The 13,827-nt window shown below is 42.2% G+C and overlaps 1 protein-coding gene across 2 annotated transcripts in view; it reads right to left on the bottom strand.

Annotated features, from left to right (window-relative positions):
- SIRT5 (sirtuin 5) overlaps positions 1-13,827 on the bottom strand; it is a 191,870-nt gene that overhangs the window by 37,696 nt on the left and 140,347 nt on the right. The window lies entirely within an intron of this gene.

The following is a 13,827-nucleotide window of genomic DNA, read 5'->3' as shown; positions in this document are numbered from 1 at the left end:
TTTTGAACATGATGAACAAACAGTTTCCTCTGAATCAGACATGTTTAAAACAGACTTAGTAATGAAACTAACAAGCTTGGAAATCACTTCAATAAGTTTACAAGCAATATAAAAAACGCTGCAGCGCTTCAAAAATACAGATATAATTAAACAATTCTTAACAAGAAGAGTATTATTAGCAGATGATTGCACCCATTAGCAAAAGGATGATTAACCCCTCAATACCCAAAACGGATAAAACAGATATCAATTAAGATTTAACACTTTTAATCACAGTCAGCACACTGTCACAGATCTGCTGTGACTGATTACCTCCCTCACAAATGAAATTTGCAGACCCCTGAGCTCTCTAGAGACGTCCTGGATCAAGGAGGAAGAAGCAGAAAGACTGTGCAATAATTTTAACTGCGCAACAAGGCGCTAAAACAAGGGCCCTCCCACTACAATCACAACAGTGGGAGCCCTGATATAACGGTTTCCATGCAGAAAAATATGTTAGCCATGTGGAATAAAATCATGCCCAAAGCGATTTATCACCAAAGTACCTCACAAAAACGAATAACATGCCAGTAAACGTTTTATTAAAAACAACATTTGTCAATGTCATGCAAAGCTATCACTAAGCCTGCTACCAGTCGCTACCACTGCAGAGAAGGCTTAAGTATTATTTCAGTGTTAACAGTATTTTCTCAGTCAAATTCTAGTCCTTAGAATATAACTCGACTGCGCATACATTTATCAGCCTGATACCAGTTGCTACTACTGCATTTAAGGCTGTACTTACATCATATGGTAACAGCAGTATTTTCTTAGTCAATTCCATTCCCAGAAAATAAAGTACTGCACATACCTCATTTGCGGAGGACCCCGCATGCTATTCCCAGTTTCTGAAGTTACCCCACTCCTCAGAATGTCGAGAACAGCCAGTGGATCTTAGTTACGCCTGCTAAGATCATAGATAAAGAACGCAGGCAGTTTCTTCTTCCAAATACTGCCTGAGATAGAAAAACAGCACACTCCGGTGCCATTTAAAATAACAAACTTTTGATTGAAGAATAGTTAAGTAAAAACTCCAGCTCCTCTCGCGACCTCCTTCATTGTTGAGGGTTGCAAGAGAATGACTGGATATGACATGTGAGGCGAGGAGCTATATAGCAGCTCTGCTTGGGTGATCCTCTTGCAACTTCCTGTTGGGAAGGAGAATATATCCCATAAGTAATGGATGACCCGTGGACTGAACACACTTAACAAGAGAAAGACAGTTAATTGAAAAAAAGACCACAAACCCAGGTAAGAAATAAATTTCTAAAAAAAATGCATTTCCCAAATATGAAACTGACAGTCTGCAAAAGGAAATATACTAAAACCCGAATCATGGCAAATATAAGTAGAATACATATATTTAGAACTTTATAAAATACATAAAGTGCCAAACCATAGCTGAGAGTGTCTTAAGTAATGAAAACATACTTACCTGAAGACACCCATCCACATATAGCAGATAGCAAAACCAGTACTGAAACAGTTATCAGTAGAGGTAATGGAATATGAGAGTATATCGTCGATCTGAAAAGGGAGGTAGGAGATGAATCTCTACGACCGATAACAGAGAACCCATGAAATAGATCTCCCGTGAGGAAAACCATTGCATTCAATAGGCGATACTCCCTTCACATCCCTCTGACACTGTACTCTGAGAGGAAACGGGCTTAAAAAAAAAAAGCTGAGGGGGGGGGGGGGGGGGGGGAGCGGAGCCAGCCATCGCCCAGTATGGCCGCAAAAAATTGAAGCTCCGTGTTTGCAGGCGCTTCCTGACAGCATCTAGGACACAGAAAAGGTGTAAGCTGCACGGACGACTCTCCTGCTTAGGCCCAGCTGAATGATGCACTCCAAAATACGGAGCGATCGCAGAGAAGAACAGAGGGACAAAAGGTGAGCGGTCAGTAAATGATGGTGTGCAGAAGTGGTAAAATATGCCTTACTCCCTATAACACTGCTGAAATTCTCACCGCACTATCTCCCAGCACATCTGTAATAACGGCTTCAGTTTAAAGAGACAAACAGCCATAACAAATAAACGCAACAAAGCTTCTGAAACTGAGCCTAAATAAACTCAATATGGGATATAATTCACATCAGACTCTCACAATATAAGGCTTGCAAGTATCAAAAACGATCCCATAACGGGGAAAACTATATGCTTATTAAAGCATACTATATCTAATAAGGCCTAGATCTCCTTACCCCCTTAAAGCAGCAGTACAGTGCTACAACACCACAAACACAGACCTAAAATAGGGAATCAAAGCTCTGCAATTAAAGCACTGCCAAATAGCAAGAACATACTCAGATCCTCTCAATTTGGGAATAAAAGTTCAAGTCTACACAAACTATATTACAATGGCATCCAAAAGACTTTCTAAACAGGACAAGCCAGATAAAAATCAAACAGCTACGACAACAAAGCTTAATAATTTCTTTAAAGTACTGGAAGTCCCAGATCCAGTGTCCCCTTCGTCACAAGATTCGGAAGACATGCCGACAGACACAAGAACCACTACCCAGGGCACACTAACAGGCGAACCCCTCACGAGGGCAGATATTGACAACCTCCCCACAAAAGCAGATTTTGCTTCCTTTATTTCGCAAGTAGGGAAAATGATAAAGGATGGGCTCAAAGAAGTTAAAAAAGAATTATCAGAATTAGGAGAGAGAGTAGTACACATTGAAGAAGACATAGACCAAATGCATAACGAAACTGATGTGCAAAATAGATCTCTAGAGGCCCATGACTCTAACTCAACAAATGCAACTACAACTGGAGGACCTCGACAACCGCGGACGCCGCAATAACCTCAGAATCAGAGGGGTGTCCGAAAAAATTGGCACAGCTCAAATACCACAATATCTGCAGAGCCTCTTTCAGTTTTTGTTAAAAGACTCGGAATTGCCTATCTTGCCCATGGAAAGAGCCCACAGAGCGCTGAGGCCGAAGCCGCCGGAAGGTAAGCCTCCCAGAGACATTGTATTGAAAATGCAAATCTTTGCAGATAAAGAAAAAATTATGGAAGCTTCTAGGAAAATGCACCAAATTTCATTCGATGGAGATAACATCCAGATTTACGCAGACTTGAGCAATATCACCTTAAACAGAAGAGGGGAAGCCAAATTTCTAACTCTACATCTTCAAGACCTGAAGATCCCATACAGATGGGGTTTCCCATTTTGCATCAAAGTCCTACAAGGCTCACAAACTGCAATATATAGAACGCCTGATGATCTGGAAGAGTTTTGTAAAAAAACTGAACATTCCCCAACCCTCTCCACCACCTTTAGCAGGATCAACATCTGAGAAGACAACCAGCCCCTTAAACAATCCTAAACCGCAAAGACCCGCATGGAACAGAGTAAATAGGAAAAGGTCACAACCATCCTCCAGCTTACATTACTCAGACACTAACCCCACCTGAGCCAAAATGCTTGTCAATGATTGTATTATTCTTTTATGTTCTAACTATTCTTTAACTTCAGATTCTCTACTATTACCTCTTATATCCCACGCAGGCTCAGACGCCTACACAGACTGTTTGCGGATAGAGGAAAGGAGTGAGTACTCTCAACTTCATGGTTACATTGACTTTCAATGTTATCCAAATTTGTTTACGATGTAAGATACACCTTATAAATAAGCTAACTAGGAAGTAGCCGATACTCTCATGTTCATAAATTGTTATGGACGGGGTAGTATCCCATTAGTTACTATGTATTGTATATGTTTATATGCAATTGTTTTGTTTAGGTTTAATGTTTTAAAGTTTATTAATGTTTGTTTTACTAAAACTGGAAATATAGCAAATGTAAATGTAAAGTCTAATTGTACTTGGCAATCGAAATGTGAGATTAAGCAGAGCCTATTATGCATGATAATGAATATGCCACATCATAACAGCAAACAGTTTAGATGGCAGCCAAAATCCCATTACAATCACAGATGAGTGCACAACAACTTAGAATATTGACACAGAATGTCAAGGGGCTGAATTTCCCAACAAAAAGATCATTAGCTCTTAATTGGTTTTCAAAAATTAAAAACGAGATTGTCTTTATCCAAGAAACCCACTTTAGACACAAAGAAGAACCTAAATTAACATCCAAAACTACCCAACATGCCACTTTTGCTCACACACACAAAAAAAGAGAAATGGAGTGGGAATATTGCTCCACAAATCCATCCAAATCCGCAATGCCACCACATACACTGACTCAAAAGGTAGATATTTAATAATAGTAGGAGATCTTTTTAACAGACCAGTTACACTGGCAAATGTTTATGCACCTAACACGGGCCAAGCAAAATTTTTTAATAAAATCACAGGGAAATTGTTAGAAGTAGCAAGGGGTACCACCATAATAGCAGGTGACTTCAACATTGCGCTTAACCCTAGATTAGACTGTTCATCTGCTAAAAGCTCGCAGTCCCAAAGCACCATTAAGACAATTACACACTGCCTTAGATCCCTCTCGCTCCTAGATGTATGGAGAATTCACCCCCCAATGCAAAAAACGTATTCCTTCTACTCAAGCCCCCAAAAAATCGTACTCCAGGCTAGATTATATTTATATAGATCAATTGGGGTTATCACTGACTAGAGACTCAGATATCATACTAACCCCATGGTCTGACCACTCGTCAGTATCTCTGACTCTTGACTGGCCCAACAAACCCACTTCAGACTTCTGCTGGAGACTGGATGACACACTATTGTTACAACCGCAAATTTCAGAGAAAATAGAAAAAACACTGAGTATTTCCAATTTAATACATCCCCCCAATCCCCCCCGTGGTCTGGGAAGTGGTCTGGGAAGCACGTAAAGCGGTAGTTAGAGGGGAATTCATCAAACAGAAAGCTATTCTCATAAAAAAATATAACTTAGAATACAATCAATTGATAAATCAGCTTAAAGATGCGGAACTCAAACACATGCAAAACCCGGAATTAACAAGTACCCTCAACAATCTCACTAAAATTAGATACAACTTGAATAACCTCCTTGCGGAGGAAGTTCGTAGGAAGGCTTACTATATAAAGAAATTATACTTTGTGGAGGGAAATAGAGCAGGACCGTTACTTGCCAAAACACTAAAGAGGAAAACATTCGCCAATTACATAAATAAAATGTCAGACACCACAAGCAAAGAAATCTATGACTGTAAGGGAATTGCGAATACATTCAAATATTACAGTTCTTTATATAACATTCCACCTGATAATAACATACAAAATAGCACACTCATAGATAAATACTTAGGAGAGGCAAATCTACCTACTATACCAGACCCTCTGAGAGACTCCCTAGATGAGCCGTTCTCTGAACAGGAAGTAGCTAAGGCCATTAAGAAATTTCCAACCCATAAAAGCCCCGGACCAGATGGTCTAACAAACACCTACTACAAGCATTATCAACAGATATTAGTGCCCCACTTAACAAATCTATTTAATTCTTTAGACGAGGGTGGCCTCTTATCCCCACAGCTACTTGAGGCACACATCACAGTAATTCACAAAGAAGGTAAACCCACAACAGAACGAAGCAGCTACCGCCCGATATCGCGACTAAATAGCGATATAAAAATCGATGCCAAGGTTATAGCGCAAAGAATCAATTCCGTTCTCCCAGATTTGGTCCACTTGGACCAGGCAGGCTTTGTCCCTCTGAGGGAAACAAGAGACAACACCATTAGAATTACCCATATTTTAGACTATGCCAATATCCACAAAATCCCTATGTTCGTAGTATCCACAGACGCGGAAAAGGCCTTCGATGGGGTGGCCTGGCCTTTCCTTAGAAGCACATTACATCACTATGGTTTTGGCACTACCATGATAAACAGAATCTTTCAGCTATACTCATCCCCCTCAGCAAAGGTTAAGGTAAATGGGGTTTTGTCCCAACCCTTTAAAATTACAAATGGAACGAGACAGGGTTGCCCGCTCTCACCAATCTTATTTGTACTCACCATGGAAGCTCTAGCAGCCCATATACGAGCCAACCCAAACATCAAAGGGGTAAATATTGACCCTAACCATAATAAGATATCAATGTTTGCAGATGACGTCCTGCTCACATTGACTTCCCCTACACGCTCCCTAGTAGCCCTCATGGAGGAGTTTGACACCTTCGGCCGATTATCCAATTTTTTAATCAATAAACAAAAATCGGAAATTCTTAATGTCTCTCTCCCTCAGAGGGACATACAAATTATTAAGACCACATGCCCTTACAAAGTCAAAAATTTCCACTTAAAATACTTAGGAGTCCAATTAACCCCAAAAATATCACAACTGTACGACGCCAATTACAAAACCTTACTTTCCACAATACAACACACCTTAAAAAACTGGTATGATAAGCCATTGTCATGGTGGGGGAGAATCCAGGCTATAAAAATGTCAATTCTACCGAAAATCCTGTATATATTCCAAACGGTGCCAATAACACTCCACAAATCTTACATACAACAGCTTCAAAAAAACATAATTTATGCTTACCTGATAAATTCCTTTCTCCTGTAGTGTAGTCAGTCCACGGGTCATCCATTACTTATGGGATTATGTCTCCTCCCTAACAGGAAGTGCAAGAGGATCACCCAAGCAGAGCTGCTATATAGCTCCTCACCTCTACGTCATACCCAGTCATTCGACCGAAAACCAAACGAGAAAGGAGAAACTATAGGGTGCAGTGGTGACTGGAGTATAATTTAAAATTTAGACCTGCCATAAAAAACAGGGCGGGCCGTGGACTGACTACACTACAGGAGAAAGGAATTTATCAGGTAAGCATAAATTATGTTTTCTCCTGTTAAGTGTAGTCAGTCCACGGGTCATCCATTACTTATGGGATACCAATACCAAAGCTAAAAGTACACGGATGACGGGAGGGACAGGCAGGCTCTTTACACGGAAGGAACCACTGCCTGAAGAACCTTTCTCCCAAAAACAGCCTCCGAAGAAGCAAAAGTGTCAAATTTGTAAAATTTCGAAAAGGTGTGAAGTGAAGACCAAGTTGCAGCCTTGCAAATCTGTTCAACAGAGGCCTCATTTTTAAAGGCCCAGGTGGAAGCCACAGCTCTAGTAGAATGAGCTGTAATTCTTTCAGGAGGCTGCTGTCCAGCAGTCTCATAGGCTAAACGTATTATGCTACGAAGCCAGAAAGAGAGAGAGGTAGCCGAAGCTTTTTGACCTCTCCTCTGTCCAGAATAAACGACAAACAGGGAAGAAGTTTGGCGAAAATCTTTAGTTGCCTGCAAATAAAATTTCAGGGCACGGACGACGTCCAGATTGTGCAGAAGTCGTTCCTTCTTTGAAGAAGGGTTAGGGCACAATGAAGGAACAACAATCTCTTGATTGATATTCCTGTTAGTGACTACCTTAGGTAAGAACCCAGGTTTAGTAAGCAGAACTACCTTGTCTGAATGAAAAATCAGGTAAGGAGAATCACAATGTAAGGCCGATAACTCAGAGACTCTTCGAGCCGAGGAAATAGCTATCAAAAACAGAACTTTCCAAGATAACAGCTTGATATCAATGGAATGAAGGGGTTCAAACGGAACACCCTGTAAATCGTTAAGAACTAAATTTAAGCTCCAGGGCGGAGCAACAGTTTTAAACACAGGCTTAATCCTGGCCAAAGCCTGACAAAAAGCCTGAACGTCTGGAACTTCTGACAGACGTTTGTGTAAAAGGATGGACAGAGCTGAGATCTGTCCCTTTAAAGAACTAGCAGATAAACCCTTTTCTAAACCTTCTTGTAGAAAAGACAATATCCTAGGAATCCTAACCTTACTCCATGAGTAACTCTTGGATTCGCACCAATGCAAGTATTTACACCATATTTTATGGTAAATTTTCCTGGTAACAGGTTTCCTAGCCTGTATTAAGGTATCAATCACTGACTCCGAGAATCCACGCTTAGATAGAATCAAGCGTTCAATCTCCATGCAGTCAGTCTCAGAGAAACTAGATTTGGATGTTTGAAAGGACCCTGAATCAGAAGGTCCTGTCTCAGAGGCAGAGACCATGGTGGACAGGACGACATGTCCACTAGATCTGCATACCAGGTCCTGCGTGGCCACGCAGGCGCTATTAGAATCACTGATGCTCTCTCCTGTTTGATTCTGGCAATCAATCGAGGAAGCATCGGGAAGGGTGGAAACACATAAGCCATGTTGAAGACCCAAGGTGCTGTCAGAGCATCTATCAGCACCGCTCCCGGGTCCCTGGACCTGGATCCGTACCAAGGAAGCTTGGCGTTCTGGCGAGACGCCATGAGATCCAGATCTGGTTTGCCCCAACGCCGAAGCAGTTGGGCAAATACCTCCGCATGAAGTTCCCACTCCCCCGGATGAAAAGTCTGGCAACTTAGGAAATCCGCCTCCCAGTTCTCCACTCCTGGGATGTGGATCGCTGATAGGTGGCAAGAGTGAGACTCTGCCCAGCGAATTATCTTTGAGACTTCCAGCATCGCTAGGGAACTCCTTGTCCCTCCCTGATGGTTGATGTAAGCCACAGTCGTGATGTTGTCCGACTGGAACCTGATGAACCTCAGAGTTGCTAACTGAGGCCAAGCCAGAAGAGCGTTGAAAACCGCTCTTAATTCCAGAATGTTTATTGGAAGGAGTTTCTCCTCCTGAGTCCATGATCCCTGAGCCTTCAGGGAATTCCAGACAGCGCCCCAACCTAGCAGGCTGGCGTCTGTTGTTACTATCGTCCAATCTGGTCTGCTGAAGGGCATCCCCCTGGACAGATGTGGCCGAGAAAGCCACCATAGAAGAGAATCTCTGGTCTCTTGATCCAGATTCAGCATAGGGGACAAATCTGAGTAATCCCCATTCCACTGACCTAGCATGCATAATTGCAGTGGTCTGAGATGCAGGCGTGCAAAAGGAACTATGTCCATTGCCGCTACCATTAAGCCGATTACCTCCATGCATTGAGCCACTGACGGGCGTTGAATGGAATGAAGGACACGGCAAGCGTTTTGAAGTTTCGTTGACCTGGTCTCTGTCAGGTAAATTTTCATTTCTACAGAATCTATAAGAGTCCCCAAGAAGGGAACTCTTGTGAGTGGCAATAGAGAACTCTTTTCTACGTTCACCTTCCACCCATGCGACCTTAGAAATGCCAGAACTAACTCTGTATGAGACTTGGCAGTTTGGAAACTTGACGCTTGTATCAGAATGTCGTCTAGGTACGGAGCTACCGATATTCCTCGCGGTCTTAGTACCGCCAGAAGAGAGCCCAGAACCTTTGTAAAGATTCTTGGAGCTGTAGCTAACCCGAAGGGAAGAGCTACAAACTGGTAATGCCTGTTTAGGAAGGCAAACCTTAGGTACCGATAATGATCTTTGTGAATCGGTATGTGAAGGTAGGCATCTTTTAAATCCACTGTGGTCATGTACTGACCCTTTTGGATCATAGGTAAGATTGTACGAATAGTTTCCATTTTGAACGATGGAACTCTTAGGAATTTGTTTAGTATCTTTAAATCCAAGATTGGTCTGAAGGTTCCCTCTTTTTTGGGAACCACAAACAGGTTTGAGTAAAACCCTTGTCCTTGTTCCGACCGTGGAACCGGATGGATCACTCCCATTATAAAAAGGTCTTGTACACAGCGTAGAAACGCTTCTTTCTTTATCTGGTTTGCTGACAACCTTGAAAGATGAAATCTCCCTTTTGGAGGAGAAGCTTTGAAGTCCAGAAGATATCCCTGAGATATGATCTCTAACGCCCAGGGATCCTGGACATCTCTTGCCCAAGCCTGGGCGAAGAGAGAAAGTCTGCCCCCCACTAGATCCGTTTGCGGATCGGGGGCCCTCACTTCATGCTGTCTTAGGGGCGGCAGCAGGCTTTCTGGCCTGCTTGCCCTTGTTCCAGGACTGGTTAGGTTTCCAGCCCTGTCTGTAGCGAGCAACAGTTCCTTCCCGTTTTGGAGCGGAGGAAGTTGATGCTGCTCCTGCCTTGAAGTTACGACAGGCACGAAAATTAGACTGTTTAGCCCTTGGTCTGGCTCTGTCTTGAGGCAGGGCATGGCCCTTACCTCCAGTAATGTCAGCGATAATCTCTTTCAAACCGGGCCCGAATAATGTTTGCCCTTTGAAAGGTATGTTAAGCAATTTAGATTTAGAAGTCACATCGGCTGACCAGGATTTAAGCCAAAGCGCTCTGCGCGCTTGAATGGCGAATCCGGAGTTCTTAGCCGTAAGCTTAGTTAAGTGTACTACGGCATCAGAAATAAATGAATTAGCTAGCTTAAGGACTCTAAGCTTGTCAATAATCTCATCCAATGGAGCTGAGCTAATGGTCTCTTCCAGAGACTCAAACCAGAATGCCGCCGCAGCCGTGACAGGCGCAATGCATGCAAGGGGTTGTAATATAAAACCTTGTTGAGCAAACATTTTCTTAAGGTAACCCTCTAACTTTTTATCCATTGGATCTGAAAAAGCACAGCTATCCTCCACCGGGATAGTGGTACGCTTAGCCAGAGTAGAAACTGCTCCCTCCACCTTAGGGACCGTCTGCCATAAGTCCCGTGTGGTGGCGTCTATTGGAAACATTTTTCTAAATATAGGAGGGGGGGAAAAAGGCACACCGGGCCTATCCCACTCCTTGGTAATAATCTCTGTAAGCCTCTTAGGTATAGGAAAAACGTCAGTACTCACCGGTACCGCATAGTATCTATCCAGCCTACATAATTTCTCTGGAATTGCAACCGTGTTACAATCATTCAGAGCCGCTAATACCTCCCCTAGTAATACACGGAGGTTCTCAAGCTTAAATTTAAAATTTGAAATGTCTGAATCCAGTTTATTTGGATCAGATCCGTCACCCACAGAATGAAGCTCTCCGTCCTCATGTTCTGCCAATTGTGACGCAGTATCAGACATGGCTCTAATATTATCAGCGCACTCTGTTCTCACCCCAGAGTGGTCGCGTTTACCCCTAAGTTCTGGTAGTTTAGATAATACTTCAGTCATAACATTAGCCATGTCTTGCAAAGTGATTTGTAATGGCCGCCCTGATGTACTTGGCGCCACAATATCACGCACCTCCTGAGCGGGAGACGAAGGTACTGACACGTGAGGAGAGTTAGTCGGCATAACTTTCCCCTCGTTGTCTGGTGAAATTTTCTTTACATGTACAGATTGGCTTTTATTCAAAGTAGCATCAATGCAATTAGTACACAAATTTCTATTGGGCTCCACATTCGCCTTTAAACATATTGCACAACGAGATTCCTCTGTGTCAGACATGTTTAAACAAACTAGCAATTAGACTAGCAAGCTTGGAAAATACTTTTCAAATAAGTTTACAAGCAATATAAAAAACGATACTGTGCCTTTAAGAAGCACAGAAAAAAACGTCACAGTTGAAATAACAATGAAGCAATTAGTTATAGCAACCAAATTTTCACAGTAAATGCATAAAATTAGCAAAGGATTGCACCCACCAGCAAATGGATGATTAACCCCTTAGTAACCCAAAAATGGATAACAATTTGAAATAAACGTTTTTATCACAGTCAAAGCACAATCTCACAGGTCTGCTGTGAGTGATTACCTCCCTCAAAACAAGTTTTGGAGACCCCATGGCTCTGTAGAGACGTCCTGGATCGTGGAGGAAGAAATAGGAAGACTATGACTGAATTTTTACTGCGCAATAAAGCGCCAAAATAGGCCCCTCCCACTCATAATACAACAGTGGGGAAGCTCAGTAAACTGATTGAATTCAAAATAAACGACAGCCAAGTGGAAAAATAATGCCCATAAAGTTTTATCACCAAGTACCTCAGAGAAAAACGATTAACATGCCAGTAAACGTTTTAAATGTAAAATTAATAAATGTTATTAAAAAGCCTGCTGCTAGTCGCTTTCACTGCAGTAGAGGCTTAAATATAAGTTAGATGTATACAGTATTTTCTTAGTGAAGTTCCATTCCCTAGAAATACCTCAGTGTAAACATACATACATATCAGCCTGATACCAGTCGCTATTACTGCATTTAAGGCTGCACTTACATTACATCGGTATCAGCAGTATTTTCTCAGTCAATTCCATTCCTTAGAAAATAATATACTGCAACATACCTCCTTGCAGGTGAACCCTGCCCGCTGTCCCCTGTTCTGAAGTACCTCACTCCTCAGAATGGCCGAGAAACAGCAAGTGGATCTTAGTTACGACCGCTAAGATCATATACAAACTCAGGTAGATTCTTCTTCTAATACTGCCTGAGAAAAAACAACACACTCCGGTGCTGTTTAAAATAAACTTTTGATTGAAGAAATAAAAACTAAGTATAACAACCACAGTCCTCTCACACGTCCTATCTATTAGTTAGGTGCAAGAGAATGACTGAGTATGACGTAGAGGGGAGGAGCTATATAGCAGCTCTGCTTGGGTGATCCTCTTGCACTTCCTGTTAGGGAGGAGACATAATCCCATAAGTAATGGATGACCCGTGGACTGACTACACTTAACAGGAGAAAGCATAAACTCGTTTATCTGGGGAAAACAAAAGCCACGCATTAATGCAGCCACACTATATCGTTCACTTAGAGGAGGCGGGTTGGGGGTCCCGAATTTGGAAACATACTACCACTCGGTAGTGTTACAGCACATACTGGACTGGCACAGCAAGAGAGAAGCCAAAGCATGGATATCCTTAGATTCCCAGATATTGAAAGCACCTAAGCCTGGCTCAGTGTGTTGGATCCCCAAAACTCTGAGACCCCCTATATGCCAAATATCCCCCCTTTTTAGACACATCTTTGATATGTGGGACTACTTGGTTCGGAAATACCCGAAACTATCCACACAACAATCTCCACTTACACCAATATCCTCGAATATGGAGCTTACAGGGGGATAAGAGCCTCTTAAAAACACTAAAGTCACTTGGGAATTGCCAGACTCGGTCCCCATCATCACACTTTTAGACAATCGCTCACTTAAATCTCTGCAAAACTTGACAAATATATTGAACGGCACATTCTCATCCTGGTTAAAGCACTCCCAGCTTAGTAACTTTATACACAGCAATCACTTTAGAGAGAACTTGGTAAGACCTCCAACACCTTTCGAGCATCTTTGCCTATCAGCAATACCCACTAGGGGCACTCTCTCTGTAGCTAAAAACACCCTCGTAAATGCCGAACAGCCATCCCCCCCGTTATACACTTCACACTGGCAACGAGACCTAAATGCCCAAATAGAAGAGAATGAATGGAGGAAAATATTCAATAATACCCGTAAATCTTCAACCTCCACAAGATTCATTGAATTGAATTTCAAAATTCTTATGCGCTGGTATCTGCCCCACATAGACTACATAGGATTTACCCTTCCTCTGCGGCAATATGCTGGAGAGGATGTGGTGAAACAAGTACAATGGCACACATATGGTGGCGATGCGACAAGATTGCCCCCTTCTGGAGATCAATAGAACCTTTACTTAAAAATGTCATGGGTGAAGAATTTACACTATCCCCCACATTATTCTTACTAAATCAAAACCCCGAATGTAAATGCAAAATACGCACCAAACTGTTACAGATTTGCCTAAATAGTGCAAAAGCCTTGATTGCGCAGAATTGGAAGTCTCCATTATTCCCAACTTACCATCAGTGGCTGTCGAAAGTTACAGAAACCATCCCCTTAGAACAGTACGGATACTACAGACGTAACCAATTAGATACATTTTTGGAGGTCGAATTTTATTGGGAATCGCTCCCTAAGTCACTGTAGAGTCCTTTATAATGCTTTACATTAGG

This window comes from Bombina bombina, chromosome 5 (assembly GCF_027579735.1).
Source record: "Bombina bombina isolate aBomBom1 chromosome 5, aBomBom1.pri, whole genome shotgun sequence".
Taxonomy (NCBI): Eukaryota; Metazoa; Chordata; class Amphibia; order Anura; family Bombinatoridae; genus Bombina; species Bombina bombina.
Note: the sequence above shows the minus strand (reverse complement) of the source record. Positions and strands in the feature narration are given on the sequence as shown.